This window comes from Phyllostomus discolor, chromosome 1, assembly GCF_004126475.2.
Source record: "Phyllostomus discolor isolate MPI-MPIP mPhyDis1 chromosome 1, mPhyDis1.pri.v3, whole genome shotgun sequence".
Lineage (NCBI taxonomy): Eukaryota > Metazoa > Chordata > Mammalia > Chiroptera > Phyllostomidae > Phyllostomus > Phyllostomus discolor.
This window is the reverse complement of record NC_040903.2, coordinates 95,287,020-95,300,377: the sequence shown is the minus strand read 5'-3', so window position 1 is coordinate 95,300,377 and position 13,358 is coordinate 95,287,020. Positions and strand designations below refer to the sequence as shown.

Below are 13,358 nucleotides of genomic sequence, written 5' to 3'. Positions count from 1 at the left end.
AGTACGCCATCGAATAACTTGGTAAAGGATGTTCACGTGGAGTAGCAAGGGCATTTACCCTGAAAACTTCAAAATTTATGTGTGGCCAGCCACTAATTTTCGGGTTTTTCAAATGTAAATTATTACTCCTCATTAAAAGTAACATCAATGGAATGTTTTCTACCCAGAAAAATTCCATAAGACTTCACAAACTGAAAGGCAGAATAGAATTTCAAAACAAGAACCTCTCTGCATCATTCAGATGATTCCTTGGGGAGTTTGGAGGAGGCCACTTGTAATTAGTTGGAACATGTCTTTGACCAGGAGCCTAGAGTCCCTTTTACCAGTGGGAAAAATGTCTAAAAGCACTAAATTGCTACAGGAATCTCAACCAAGGTTTTGTTTAAAGCATGTACATAAGATAGAAAGCATACTTCCCTTACAATGCCCTATGTTTTTTTTATTTGTATTGTTTTAACTCCTCGAAATAGTTTCAATGTGTGCTAAGTGATCCATTCTTCTTTTTGCAAGGTCTGGCATGATGTGGAGCCTAGCAAAAACAAGGGGACAAGGCAAGGAGGAGCACTGAATTACTTTTCTTGTTGTGTTCTGGTTTTTTTTCCATGTTGAAGAACCAAAAGAAAACATAGATCATTGCAATAAACATTTTGTATTTTCATATTTCATTGTAGTAGTCATTTGCCAAGTAATGACTGTGGGTACAGCTATAGTCACATTTGGCCTCAACTCAAAGTATTACCTTTAACCCAGTGATTGTCCTTATTTTATTACGTAGGTTAGGTCCATTAGATGGGGGCCCGAATCCCAATCTTTCATTCTTCCTTCAGGGTGTGAGTGTGTGTGTGAGTTTGTGTGTGTATGTGTGAGAGAGAAAGAGAAGCAGGGTCACAGAGAGAGAGGTAGGTGAGATTTTAAAAAACCATTTCAGTTTTGTTTTATTTTGTTACTTTAAATTTGCTCTTTGGTATTGTTAGAATTTTTCTGGTACAGGAGCTTTTAGAAGATGGACTGAATTACAAGACATCAAAGTTGCAAAATATAAGGGAACTTATCATTTACAAAGTGAGGCATGGACCAGGAAGTAGGGAGAAGTGTGTTTCAGATGATTTTTCAAGGGGAAAATAAAAGTTTAGTGATTGACTAGAAAACAATCACAATTAATATTTATGAGTCATGGAGTTGGCCTGTCAGTCATCTGTCTTTTTTTTCGATCTTGGAATCGGGTGTACAGGAAAGAACAGTACCGGCACCAAGCTTCTGCCAACCAATGACAGGAACAAAGGGGCGAACTCCAGCAACTATCCCGCTATGGCCATGCTTCTATGCACACTGTTCTTTCTCCTGAAATGTTTTGCCCCCTTTCTTTCTGCCTCAATAACTTAAAGCCTCCCTGCAAATAGCTGCCTCCTTTGTAACACTTTCTTTGATCACTTTGACCAAGTGACCTCACCCTTCTTCCACAGAGCTAAGTAATGATTCTTTAATGAACCTTCAGTGTTCTCTGCGTGCAGGGTATTTGTTTTCCTACACCCTGCCAAAAATAAGAAACCAAAAACAACATTCTTTGGCTGTATGATCTTACACAAATCACTCCACTTCCCAGTTCCAGAGTTTCTAAGTATATAAAAATAGAGATTAAGTTAGTAACAACCTCATAGGCATGGTTTAAAGAATTATATAAGTGAATCATTTAAAGTAAATAATGCAGGTGAAGAGATAGGTGCTCAATAAATATGAGAAATGATTAGCAATTATTTCTGCCTAATGCCACCTGTGAGCACATATTATGTGGTTTCCCTCCCTTAGCTTTGCCTTTCATTCAGCATATTGATTGAGTGCATCCTATGTGCAAACTGCTGTGGTAAGTACTGCAGAGCACACAGAGATCCCTAAGATACCATTACTGGACCTAAGGGGCCTGCGGTCCTTTGGAAGAGGTAAAACAAATCACTTCAGTGAAGGAACAAAACAATCATTAGAAAATTGTAAGCAATCTTCTGGAGAGAATTCAAAAAATAAGTATATCTCTGGTTCCCCCAAACTAGTCTGATTTTTAGAATTCCCTAGAAAAAGTGATGCTTAAAAACACAGATTTCCAGGTATTAACCAAGAACTAATAAGTCAGAGTGTCTGGTTTGTAGCCAAGAAAATGCAAGTGATTTTGATGATCCTACATGTGGGTAATCCCTAAAATATTCACCTATTATTACAAATAAAGGCTTTCTGTTAAAAGTTAACTCTTTGTGTTCTTGGGGGTCCAACCTCCTTTGCAGCAAAATGGCTAAATGCACCAAGAAAGTTGGAATTATCAGTAAATATGGCACCTGTTATGGCATCTTTCTCAGGGAAATGATGAAGAAAATTTAGATTAGCCAGCACGCTAAGTTCACTTGTTCCTTCTCTTGCAAAACCAAGATGAAGAGGCAAGCCACTGGGATCTGGTACTATGGCTCCTGCATGAAAACAGTCACTGGTGGTGCCTGGACCTACCACACCTCTTCTGCTGTCACAGTAAAATCTTCCAGGAGTTGAAAGACCAGTAGAAGCTCCACAATGTGAAACATTACTAGCCAATAATAAAAGAGTTAAATTATGTAACAAGAAAACAATTTAACTCTTTGTGAGAGTTAGGATGGAAAGAAGAGAGATGTCACTTAAATGAGGAAATTTCTACCCAGTGGTTTAATCTGCTCAATAAAACAGGAAGCAAGATCTTCTGCTAAGAATGAGACAGGTAGAAGTACAGTTCAAGGTCTGGGAAATGTGGAAAAGGTTGCAAGAGTTGCTGCAGGATGTGTCATAAGAATAACTAGAGGAAAATCAACCTCTAGGGTCCATTATGCTGCAATATTTCTATCTGGAATTCCCAAGTCACATTTATACCTGAGCCTGGGTCCTTCTCAAGCCCCCAAAATCTCATATAAGTGGAAATGTACAGACATTGTCAATAAAGGTAAATTTTTAATATTGCTGACGACAAGATCAAGTACTGTGAATTCCTAGTATATGTTGACAACCTTGTTTCCTCTGCCCAGTGCAAAATTTAAACTTTGATCTCAAGAAATGTCCAGGGGTCAGATTCTCATAAATAACAAAAAAAATCTACTCATTGAGCTCTTTGTTGACTTCTTCTGTGGCTGACTTCTAAATATATGAACTCTCCTAGGGTGAGAATATGACTTCATTATTAAATCTATGTTGGTCTTGCTTTTCATGTATTTTTCTTTTTGGTGATTGAACTATTTTACTCCTCTCATTTTTCCACATCAAATCCTCACTGTTGTAATGGGTCTCCCACAGTCCCAGGCAGTTATGGGTGTTTGGAGGAAGTGCTCCTGTGGCATTATTGATTGCAGCCTTTCCAGGAAGGGCAATGATTTACTGCATTGCTTCCTGTGCAGCTGTGAACTTGCTGTACAGTGACAGGGCCTTTACTGGCCTCCTCAGTCTCAACTTGACAAGACTTCTAGAGAGTGAGCTAGCTCTATTGAAGTGAAGTGTCCTCATCCCCAATAGTATCCTGTCCCTCAAACTAAACCCAGGTCAGTGAAAGGTTAGTGAAAACATGGTTAAGGGCATAGTAAATGGTGACACTGAAATTGAGGCTGTCCCTGCTGTCTTCACAAGGCCTCTGACCCTTGACTTGGCCCCCTGAAAGCTTCATGCTGTCATCCTCACTACCTCCCTGTGCTCCTAGGCTTTTCTCAGCTGCCTGCTTCCTCACCCACAATCTCACTATTTCACAGGCTAATATTCTATTGATTTTTCTTGGCTAAACTATAAAAATGGACCTTTGACCCCAGACAGCACTGTGGTTTCAGAATTAGCCATTGTCTGTACCAGTATTTATTTCTGCAAAGAGTAATTGGAATCTTATTGCAAATGGACTCTAGTATGTCATCATAGATACACCATATTAGTCTTCATAATGATTAGAATAATAGCTATTTGGTACTGAGAGCTTAATATATGTCAGAGATCATGCTGAGATCTTTGCATACACAATACAATTTAAGTTTGTTATTACTTCATTCTATGGATTAGAAAAACTGAAGCTCAGAGGGATCATATTACTTTGCAGGTACATTTAAAAAGTAATGAAATGAGGATTCCACTGAAGTTAGTCTAACTTGAGTACTCATTTCTCTTAACTGCTATACTTTCTTTTCCAAAAATCTCAGTCTTTAAATGATGTCCCATGTTTCACATTTCCTAAACCTTTTTCGGTATCTCACTATCATTCTTTGATTTCTCCTTGAACACCATTTATCATGTCTATGCCTTCCATCTACCTGCATACTTGCAAATAGTTTCATGAGTAGAATCTCTAGCACCCATTTATTTTGTTTCCCACTAACACACCTAGTATATTGGAGTTATGCTTTTTGACCTTATGTAGCCCCCCTGTTCTATATGGCTCATATCCTGATTTATCACAAGTAAAAGTGATAAGACTGACATGGGGCAGGAGAAGATGATGGGAGGGAGACTAGATAGTCATCATTGATCTCAGAGGGCTGCTGGGTCTTGGCCCTGCCATCAATTATTAGATATGATCTCCCTGGATATAGTTTGCCATAATTCCCTTCTGAGTGCCTATAGGCAACTTTTTTCCAGAACTGAAAGAAAATGGAATCCAAATGTTATAAATTATTTTAAAAATTCAGAAACATAGGAACTCTGCCCAACGGTCTCAGGCTATGGTTAGTGATGTTAAGCAATAACATCCTCTTTCCTCTTTCTTCCATCCTCTACCTAAGATATGCACCTTCCACCATCTAATCTTATTCATGCATCACAAACCAGTTCTTACAAAAGATCCAGGGAAATCTCCAGAGTTGTGTGGGCCATCACTGAGATCTACTGAGAGGTAATTTGGTGTTTAATGTCACAAAGAATCTAGAAACAATTCTTACATTTTAATTTCTCCTGATTCGTGTTGCAGGTTACACCTCATTGTAATAACTGGATAAAACCATAAGTCCTCTTTTTTTCATTATGTAGGAAAATCACTTCAAAGGACATTCACTATAGTCTCACAGAGTGTAGCCTCTCCTAGAAAGTGAGCCAACAAAAGGAATGATCTGTACCACGTGGATCTGTTCCTCCCATTACCCATGTTGCTAAGCTAATGTGCCCATTCACTGTATATTGGATGCTGTTGCCTACAGTGATCTATAGGCCATGAGTTTTACCTCAGTGACCCTTTATCAGATGATTTTACACTTTTTACTCACCTAGAAACAGATAGAGCATAGTATCCAGTATTTTTGCCACCATATATAAGGTAAAAGTCTTCACAATTTACCAATATTCTGAACAATTTAGTTACCAAAAAATATAATAGGCTATTCAAGCATGAATAAATAGCATTCCCACAATTATTCATCAAAACTTTTATAAATATTTCAGATCCCCCCTTAGGTAGGTTGCTTTTATTTCTAGTTCATCATGATTTGGAACAGAATTGAAAGGCTGAGTTTATCATGTTTGGGGTAAAGCAAAGAAATAGCAGTCTTTGCAAATGCCTCCATTTCATACATACACGTATATGGTATTACCAGGCCTGTTTCTGAATAAAGAAACCAGCCACACAGTCCTCCTGACAATTGTTATCAGGACTAAATGACACTCAATTTTTATCAAGCCTCTTCTCAGAGTTATTGAGGTCTCCCATAATATCATCAAGTAAGTAAACACTGCTGTGCATATAGCTCTTGCTATTTTCATGGAAATAGCAGGCAGTTCTCACACGCTTGCACAGGAACTATGGCAGTCAACACCTCTTTCATAACAGCAGCATGTCCATGCCAGTTCATGTTGTCTGGACACATAGATACATAGAAAAATAAGATTATTCCCTTTATATCTAGTTGTAATTTTTTTCTAGTAACAGCTGAAAACTTCACTTCAGTAAAGCAGTTAGTCCTGCTGCTTGAAGAAAATAGACACATTATCTGAGGTAATATATAAGTCTCATTAAGAAGATGGAATAGACTAATTCCCAGCATATCTCCCATGCGTAGGAAAACTAAATTGTGAAGTAGAGCAGTAACACATCAATTATCCTTTCTGCATGGAATTAGATGAGTCTCACTGCTACTTTATACCACATTATGTAATTTTTTATAAATAACCATTTATATCAGAGTACCTCAGCCTGCTGCCTCATAAAAAAAGACAACTAATACTTCTATTCCCAATAAGACTTATTCCTGAAATTATTTAAGGAATCCAGGTAGTCTATCTAAAATTTGTGTTATTACTTCTTAACATATGCCCAAAGAGTAGATGTTAGTATTACCCTAAAAACAAATATTATACATCTGACATTACTTTTTTTTTTCATTTAAGACAGGGAATACTTTATTCAAACCCATCAGAGAAATGGACTAGCTGGGTCTATAACAAAGCATCGTGTTTTAAAGCATAGGCCAGTAACTGTTTTTGAGTCTACATGGCTACATACAAATTAACTGATCAGACCACAATTTTTCAATGTTTAAAACAGAGTAAGATTTCCTGTAAAAGTAGCACCATTGTGACATTTTAACTTAATTAACTCCCTCCTCCTTCCTCACCCTCTCCTTCAACAGAATCCATACCAGCCTCCTCATAACCCTTCTCTAGGGCAGCCATGTCCTCACGGGCCTCCAAAAACTCTCCTTCCTCCATGCCATCACCTATATACCAGTGGACAAAGACACGCTTGCCATACATCAGCTCAAACTTGTGGTCCAGGCAAGCCCAGGCCTCAGCAATAGCTGTGGTGCAGCTCAGCATGCACACAGCTCGCTGTTGTTGTTCTTTGGCCAGGTCTCCACCAGGCACCACAGTGGGAGGCTGGTAATTAATGCTGACTTTGAAGCCAGTGGGGTACCAGTCCACAAAGTGGATGGTACACCTGGTCTTGGTGGTAGTGGCAGCATTGACATTTTTGGGAACCACGTCATCATGGTACAACACTCAGCAAGCCATGTATTTACTATGGTGAGGGTCACATTTCACCATCTGGTTGGCTGGCTCAAAGCACACATTGGAAATCTGTGCTACAGTAAGCTGTTCATGGTAGGCTTTCTCAGCAGAGATGACAGGGGCATATGTGGCCAGAGGATGCAGGGATAGGAGACCAGGTTGATCTGGAATTTGGTCAGATCAACATTCAGGCTCCATCAAACCTGAAGGAAGCAGTGATAGAAGACATAATTTGACCTGTTAACCTATTCAGGTTAGTGTAGATTGGGCACTCAGTACCAAGGTTTCTATGACAGTTGTTTTAGATAGCCTCGTTGTCAACCATGAAGGCACAATCAGAGTGCTCCAGGGTGGTATAGGTGGTGAGGGTGGTGAGGATGGAGTTACAGGGCTCCACTACAGCTGTGGAAACATGAGGGTTGTGGGTGGGGGGGGGGGGAGTAAATGGAAAGCTCCAGCTTGGACTTCTTGCCATAATTGACATCAGCAGGGAGGTGAGCCCAGAACCAGTTCTGCCACCAAAGCCAGGGAAAACCAGGAAGCCCTGAAGACCTGTGCACTGGTCAGCCAGTTTCCGAATTCAGTCCAGGTCAAAATCAATAATCTTTTTGCAAATGGTGTAGTGTCCATGGACATAGTTTCTGGCAGCATCTTCCTTGCTTGTGACCAGCTGCTCCGGGTAAAAGAGCTGGTGGTAGGTACCAGTGTAAACTTCATCCATGACTGTGGGTTCCAGGTCTACAAACAATGCCCTCAGCACATGCTTGCCAGTACCTGTCTCACTGAAGAATGTGTCAAAGGAGTCATCTCCCCCACCAATGGTCTTGTCCCTTGGCATCTGGCCAATGGGCTCTCAGCCATGTTCCAGGCAATACAGATTCCAGCAGCCATTGTTGATCTGGACACCAGATCAGCCAACGTGGACGGAGATGCACTCGTGCATGGTTGCTGCTTTGTGGCTGCCAAGCAGATGGAGGAGAGGAAGAAGAGAGGTTGTTGCTTCTTATGGCACAACTCATAGGCAGTCAATGTAAAAGAAACTGCTGACATTACATTTTTAATGAAGACTGGCTCCTAACAACTGAAGTAAAGACAACTAATCCCATTCAAAATGAAGGTTTTGGAGATCTTGTGTTAAATCATGATTTCTGTTTAAGTAGTTACTCAGGTTTGTAATATCAGGTTAGCATATATGAAGTGCTTAAAAACAATTTCATTTATTAAGTAGTTTAAATATCTCCACACTCTTGTTTACACAATTTTTATTAGAAAATATTTTATATGGCTATGATAACCCAAATACAGAAATTTAATATCACAGGAGTTAAATCAATGGAGGTTTATAAATGAAGGCTTTGCTTATTAAAATGATAGGGAGCTTGTTTTAAATGTGGACTGTGTAATAAAAACAAGATAATGGCAATATAAATGTTTTGCAAATTATAAAGTGATATTTTAAAAAAGAAAGATATATGTATTGTAGTTTTTAAAAGAATCTTAAACATTTGTTATTTTTATTGAATTTATTGGGCTATATTGGTTAATGAAATTATATAGATTTTCAGTGTATAATTCTATTAATACATCACCTGTATTGTGAGTTTAGCACCCAAAGTCTAGTGTCCTTCTGTCACCTTTGATCCCCCCTTTACTCTCTACTGCCCCCCTCCACCTGCCCTTTCCCTCTGGTAATCACCACATCATTGTCTATGTCTATGAGGGTCTTTCATTTCTTTTTCTTTTTCTTTTTTTTTTTTTTGCTTAATCCCTTCACCTTTTTCACCCAATACCCAAACCCCCTCCTCTCTGACAGCTGTCAGTCTGTTCTCTACTATGAATCGGTTTCTATTTTGTTTGCTAATTTATTTTGTTCACTGGATTCCACATATAAGTAAAATCATATGGTACTTTTCTTTCTCTGACTGGCTCACTTCAGTTAGCATAGTACCATCTGTGTCCATCCAGGCTGTTGCAAAAGGTATGATTTCCTTCCTTTTTATGGCCAAGTAGTATTCCATTGTGTAAATATACCACAGTTTTTTTAGCCCCTCATCTACTAATGGGAATTTAGGCTGCTTCCTAATCTTGGTTCTTATAAATAGTGCTTTGATGAATGTAGGTGTGCATATATTCTTTCAAATCAGTGTTTTGGGTTTCCTTGGATATATTCCCAGAACTGGAATTGCTAGATAATAAGGAAGTTCAATAGTTAATTTTCTGGGGTTTTTTTTTCTTTTCTTGAGGAAACTCCATATTGTTTCCACAGTGGCTGCACCAATCTGCATTCCCACCAACAGAGCATTAGGGTCCCTTTTCTCTATGTCTTCACTAACACTTGTTATTTTTTTTATTTATTGATGATAGCCATTGACAGGTGTGAGATGACATCTCATTGTGATTTTAACTTATATTTCTCTGATGATTAGTGACATTGAGCATCTCTTTATGGTCTATTGGCCATCTTTGTATGTCCTCTTTGGAGAATTATCTATTCAGATCCTTTGCCCATTTTTTAATTGGATTGATTGTTTTTTTGGTGTTGAGTTGTTTTTGTTCTTTATTAACTTTGAATATTAACCCCTTATCAAAGGTAGAATTGAAAAATGTGTTCTCTCATTTGGTGGCTTGTCTTTTCATTTTGTTGATAGTTTCTTTTGCTGAGCAAAAACTTTTTAGTTTTTAGTTCTCTGTAGTTCTATTTGTCTATTTTTTTTCTTTTGTTTCCCTTGCCCTAGGATTTTTATGGCTTCTAGTCTTACATTTATGTCTTTGATCCACATAGAGTTTTATCTTGTGTATGGTGGAAATAAGTGGTCAAGTTTAACTTTTTTGCATGAAACTGTCCAATTTTCCTCACACCATTTATTGAATAGACTGTCTTTACCCCATTATATATTCTAGCTTCTTTTGTCAAATATCAATTGACCATAAGGTGTAGAATTATTTGTAGTCTCTCTATTCTGTTCCATTGATCTATATGTCTGTTTTTATGCCAGTACAATGCAGTTTTGATATCAGGTAGCATGATTCCTCCAACTCTGCTCTTCTTTCTCAAGATTGCTGAAGCTATTCAGTGTCTTTTGTGGTTCCATATAAATTTTTGTAATATTTGTTCTAAATCTGTGACATGCACCATTGGCATTTTGATTGAAATTGCATTGAATCTATAGATTGCTTTGAGTGGTAGGGATGTTTTAATGTGTTAATTCTTCCTATCCAGGCTTCCACTAATTTGTAAATTCCTCAGTTTCTTTCTTTAGTATCATAATTTTTTGAGTACAGGTCTTTTACCTCCTTGGTTAAATTTATTCCTAGGTACCTTATTTTTTTGTTGTAATTATAAATTATATTATTTTATTGGTTTAAATTTCTGATAAATTATTACTGGTATATAAAAATGCCACTGATATTTACATATTAATTTTGTATGCTGCTATTTTACTGAATTCACTTATCGGTTCTAGTAGTTTTTTGGTGGAGTCTGTAGGGTTTTCTATAAATAGTATCATGTCATCTGTAGATAATGACAGTTTTAGTTCTTCATTTACAATTTGAATACCTCTTATTTCTTCTTCTTGTCTGATTGTTGTGGCTATGACTTCCAGTACTATATTGAATAAGAGTAGTGAAAGTGGACATCTCTGTCTTGTTCCTGAGAAACACTTTTAGTTTTTGCCCATCAAGTATGATGCTGGCAGTAGGTATGTCATATATGTTGAGTTATGTTTCCTCTTTTATTTCCTTTGTTATGTTGAGGTATATTTCCTCTATTCCCACTTTTCTGAGAATTTTTATCCTAAATGGGTGTTGGATTGTATCAAATACATTTTTCTGCATCTAGTGATATAATTTTGTGATTTTTATTCTTCATTTTGTTTATGTGGTGTATCTTGTTTATTGATTTGAAAACATTGTACCAACCTTGCATCCCCTGGATAAATCCCTCTTGATTATGGTATACAACTGTTTTAATGTATTCCTATATCCAGTTAACATCTATGTTCATTAGTGATATTGACCTAAAACTTTCTTTCGTTGTAGTGATTTTATCTGGTCTGGGAACTAAGTTAATGCTGACCTCATAAAATGAAGTTGGGAGTCTTTCCACCTCTTGAATTTTTTGAAATAGTTTAAGAAGGATAAGTGTTACTTCTATTGTCTGGGAGTTTTTTAATTAATGCTTCCATTTCATTTGTTTTCTATTCAGATTTTATGATACTCCCTGATTCAGTTTTGGAAGACTATATGCTTCTAGGAATTTATCTATTACATCCAGGTTGTAATTTGCTGACATATAGTTGTTTGTAATATTTTCTTACAATCTTTTGTATTTCTTTGGTGGCAGTAGTTACTTCTCTTTCACTTCTGATTTTATTTATTTAGGTCCTCTCTTTTTTTTTTCCTTTGTGAGTCTGGTTAAAGTCTTCTCAATCTTATTTATCTTTTCAAAGAACCAGTTCTTGGTTTTATTGGATCTTGTTTATAAACTTTTAGTCTCTATGTCATGTAGTTATGCTCTAATCTTAATTATTATCATGTAAAATACTGATGTGGAGAAGGTGAAACAAAAATTCTGCAGGTTCTGAGTCTAATATCAGTTCTATACCAAGCACAATTCACAGGGAGTAAGAAGAAAGTCTGAAGAGAAATCCCAGGATTTACAAAAGTGCTGAATAGGAAAGTAGGAAAGTTGATCTTAATTGACTGCCATACTCTTGATACTTGCTACTGTGCTATATGCTTCACAATCCATGTGTATTGTATACTTGGACTGCTGTAACAAAATACCACAGACTGGGTGGCTTACACAACAGAAATTTATTTCTCACAGTTCTGAAGACTAGAGGTCCAAGATCAAGGTGCTGGCAAGGTAGGCTTCATTATGAGGCCTGTTAGAAAATACCTACTCTGAAAGATTGTCCCTAAATGGGCCAGGGTTCCAAATCCATGATTTAGTAATCCTTTTTCATAGGGCCTTTCACTGCACTGCCCTCTCCAGAACACATAGGCACACCGCAGTGGAAATACACAGTAGAATAATTGCAGGTAATCATCCAAGGAACATTTTGGGTTTTTTTCCCCATTTTATAGCAATATAGCATGTTCATATTCATGATGGAAATAAGTTAGAGTGTACAATCCACTTCTTGAAATGTCTTTTTTTAAATATATTTTATTGATTATGTTATTACAGTTGTCCCATTTCGCCCCTTCACTCCTCTCCACCCTGCACTCCCTGCCCACCCACATTCCTCCCCTTTAGTTCATGTCCATATGTCATATTTATAAGTTCTTTAGCTTCTATATTTCCCATACTATTCTTACCCTCCCCCTGTCTATTTTCTACCTACCATCTATGCTGCTTATTTTCTGAACCTTTTCCCCCTCTCTCCTCCTCGGTTTGCCCTATTGCTAACCCTCCATGTGATCTCCATTTCTGTGGTTCTGTTCCTGTTCTAGTTGTTTGCTTAGTTGGTTTTTGTCTTTGTTTTAGGTGTAGTTGTTAATAATTGTGAGTTTTCTATTATTTTACTATGCATGTTTTTTACATTCTTTTTCCTAGATAAGTCCCTTTAACATTTCATAAAATAAGGGTTTGGTGATCATGAACTCCTTTAACTTGACCTTATCGGAGAAGCACTTTATCTGTCCTTCCATTCTAAATGAAAGCTTTGCTGGATAGAGCACTCTCGGATGTAGAGCCTTGCCTTTCATGACTTGTAATACTTCTTTCCAGCCCCTTCTTGCCTGTAAGGTCTCTTTTGAGAAATCAGCTGATAGTGTAATGGGCACTCCTTTGTAGGTAACTCTCTGCTTTTTTCTTGCTGCTTTTAAGATTCTCTCCTTATCTTTCATCTTGGGTAATGTAATTATGATGTGCCTTGGTGTATTCCTCCTTGGATCCAGCTTCTTTGAAACTCCCTGAGTTTCCTGGACTTCCTGGGAGTCTATTTCCTTTGCCAGATTGGGGAAGTTCTCCTTTATTACTTGTTCAAATAACTTTTCCACTTGTTGCTCTTCCTCTTCTCTTTCTGGTATCCTTATAATTCAGATGTTGGGATGTTTAAAGATGTCCTGGAGGTTCCTAAGCCTCTCCTCATTTTTTTTGAATTATTCTTTCTTCATTCTTTTCTGATTGGATCTTGCTTGCTTGCTTCTGGTCCACTCCACTGATTTGAGTTCCAGTTTCCTTCCCATCACTGTTGGTTTCCTGTACATTTTCCTTTATTTGACTTAGCATGGCCTTCATTTTTTTCATCTAATTTGTGACCAAATTCAACCAATTTTGTGAGCATCCTGATTACCAGTGTTTTGAACTGTGCATCTGATAGGTTGGCTATCTCTTTGTCGCTTAATTGTATTTTTTCTGGAGCTTTGATCTG

At 37.6% G+C, this 13,358-nt stretch overlaps 1 protein-coding gene and 1 pseudogene across 2 annotated transcripts in view; one reads left to right on the top strand and one right to left on the bottom strand.

Annotated features, from left to right (window-relative positions):
- The window catches only part of GRID2 (glutamate ionotropic receptor delta type subunit 2), a 1,446,155-nt gene that overhangs the window by 1,369,884 nt on the left and 62,913 nt on the right, over positions 1 to 13,358 (top strand). The window lies entirely within an intron of this gene.
- LOC114491674 lies at positions 6,559 to 8,200 on the bottom strand (annotated as a pseudogene).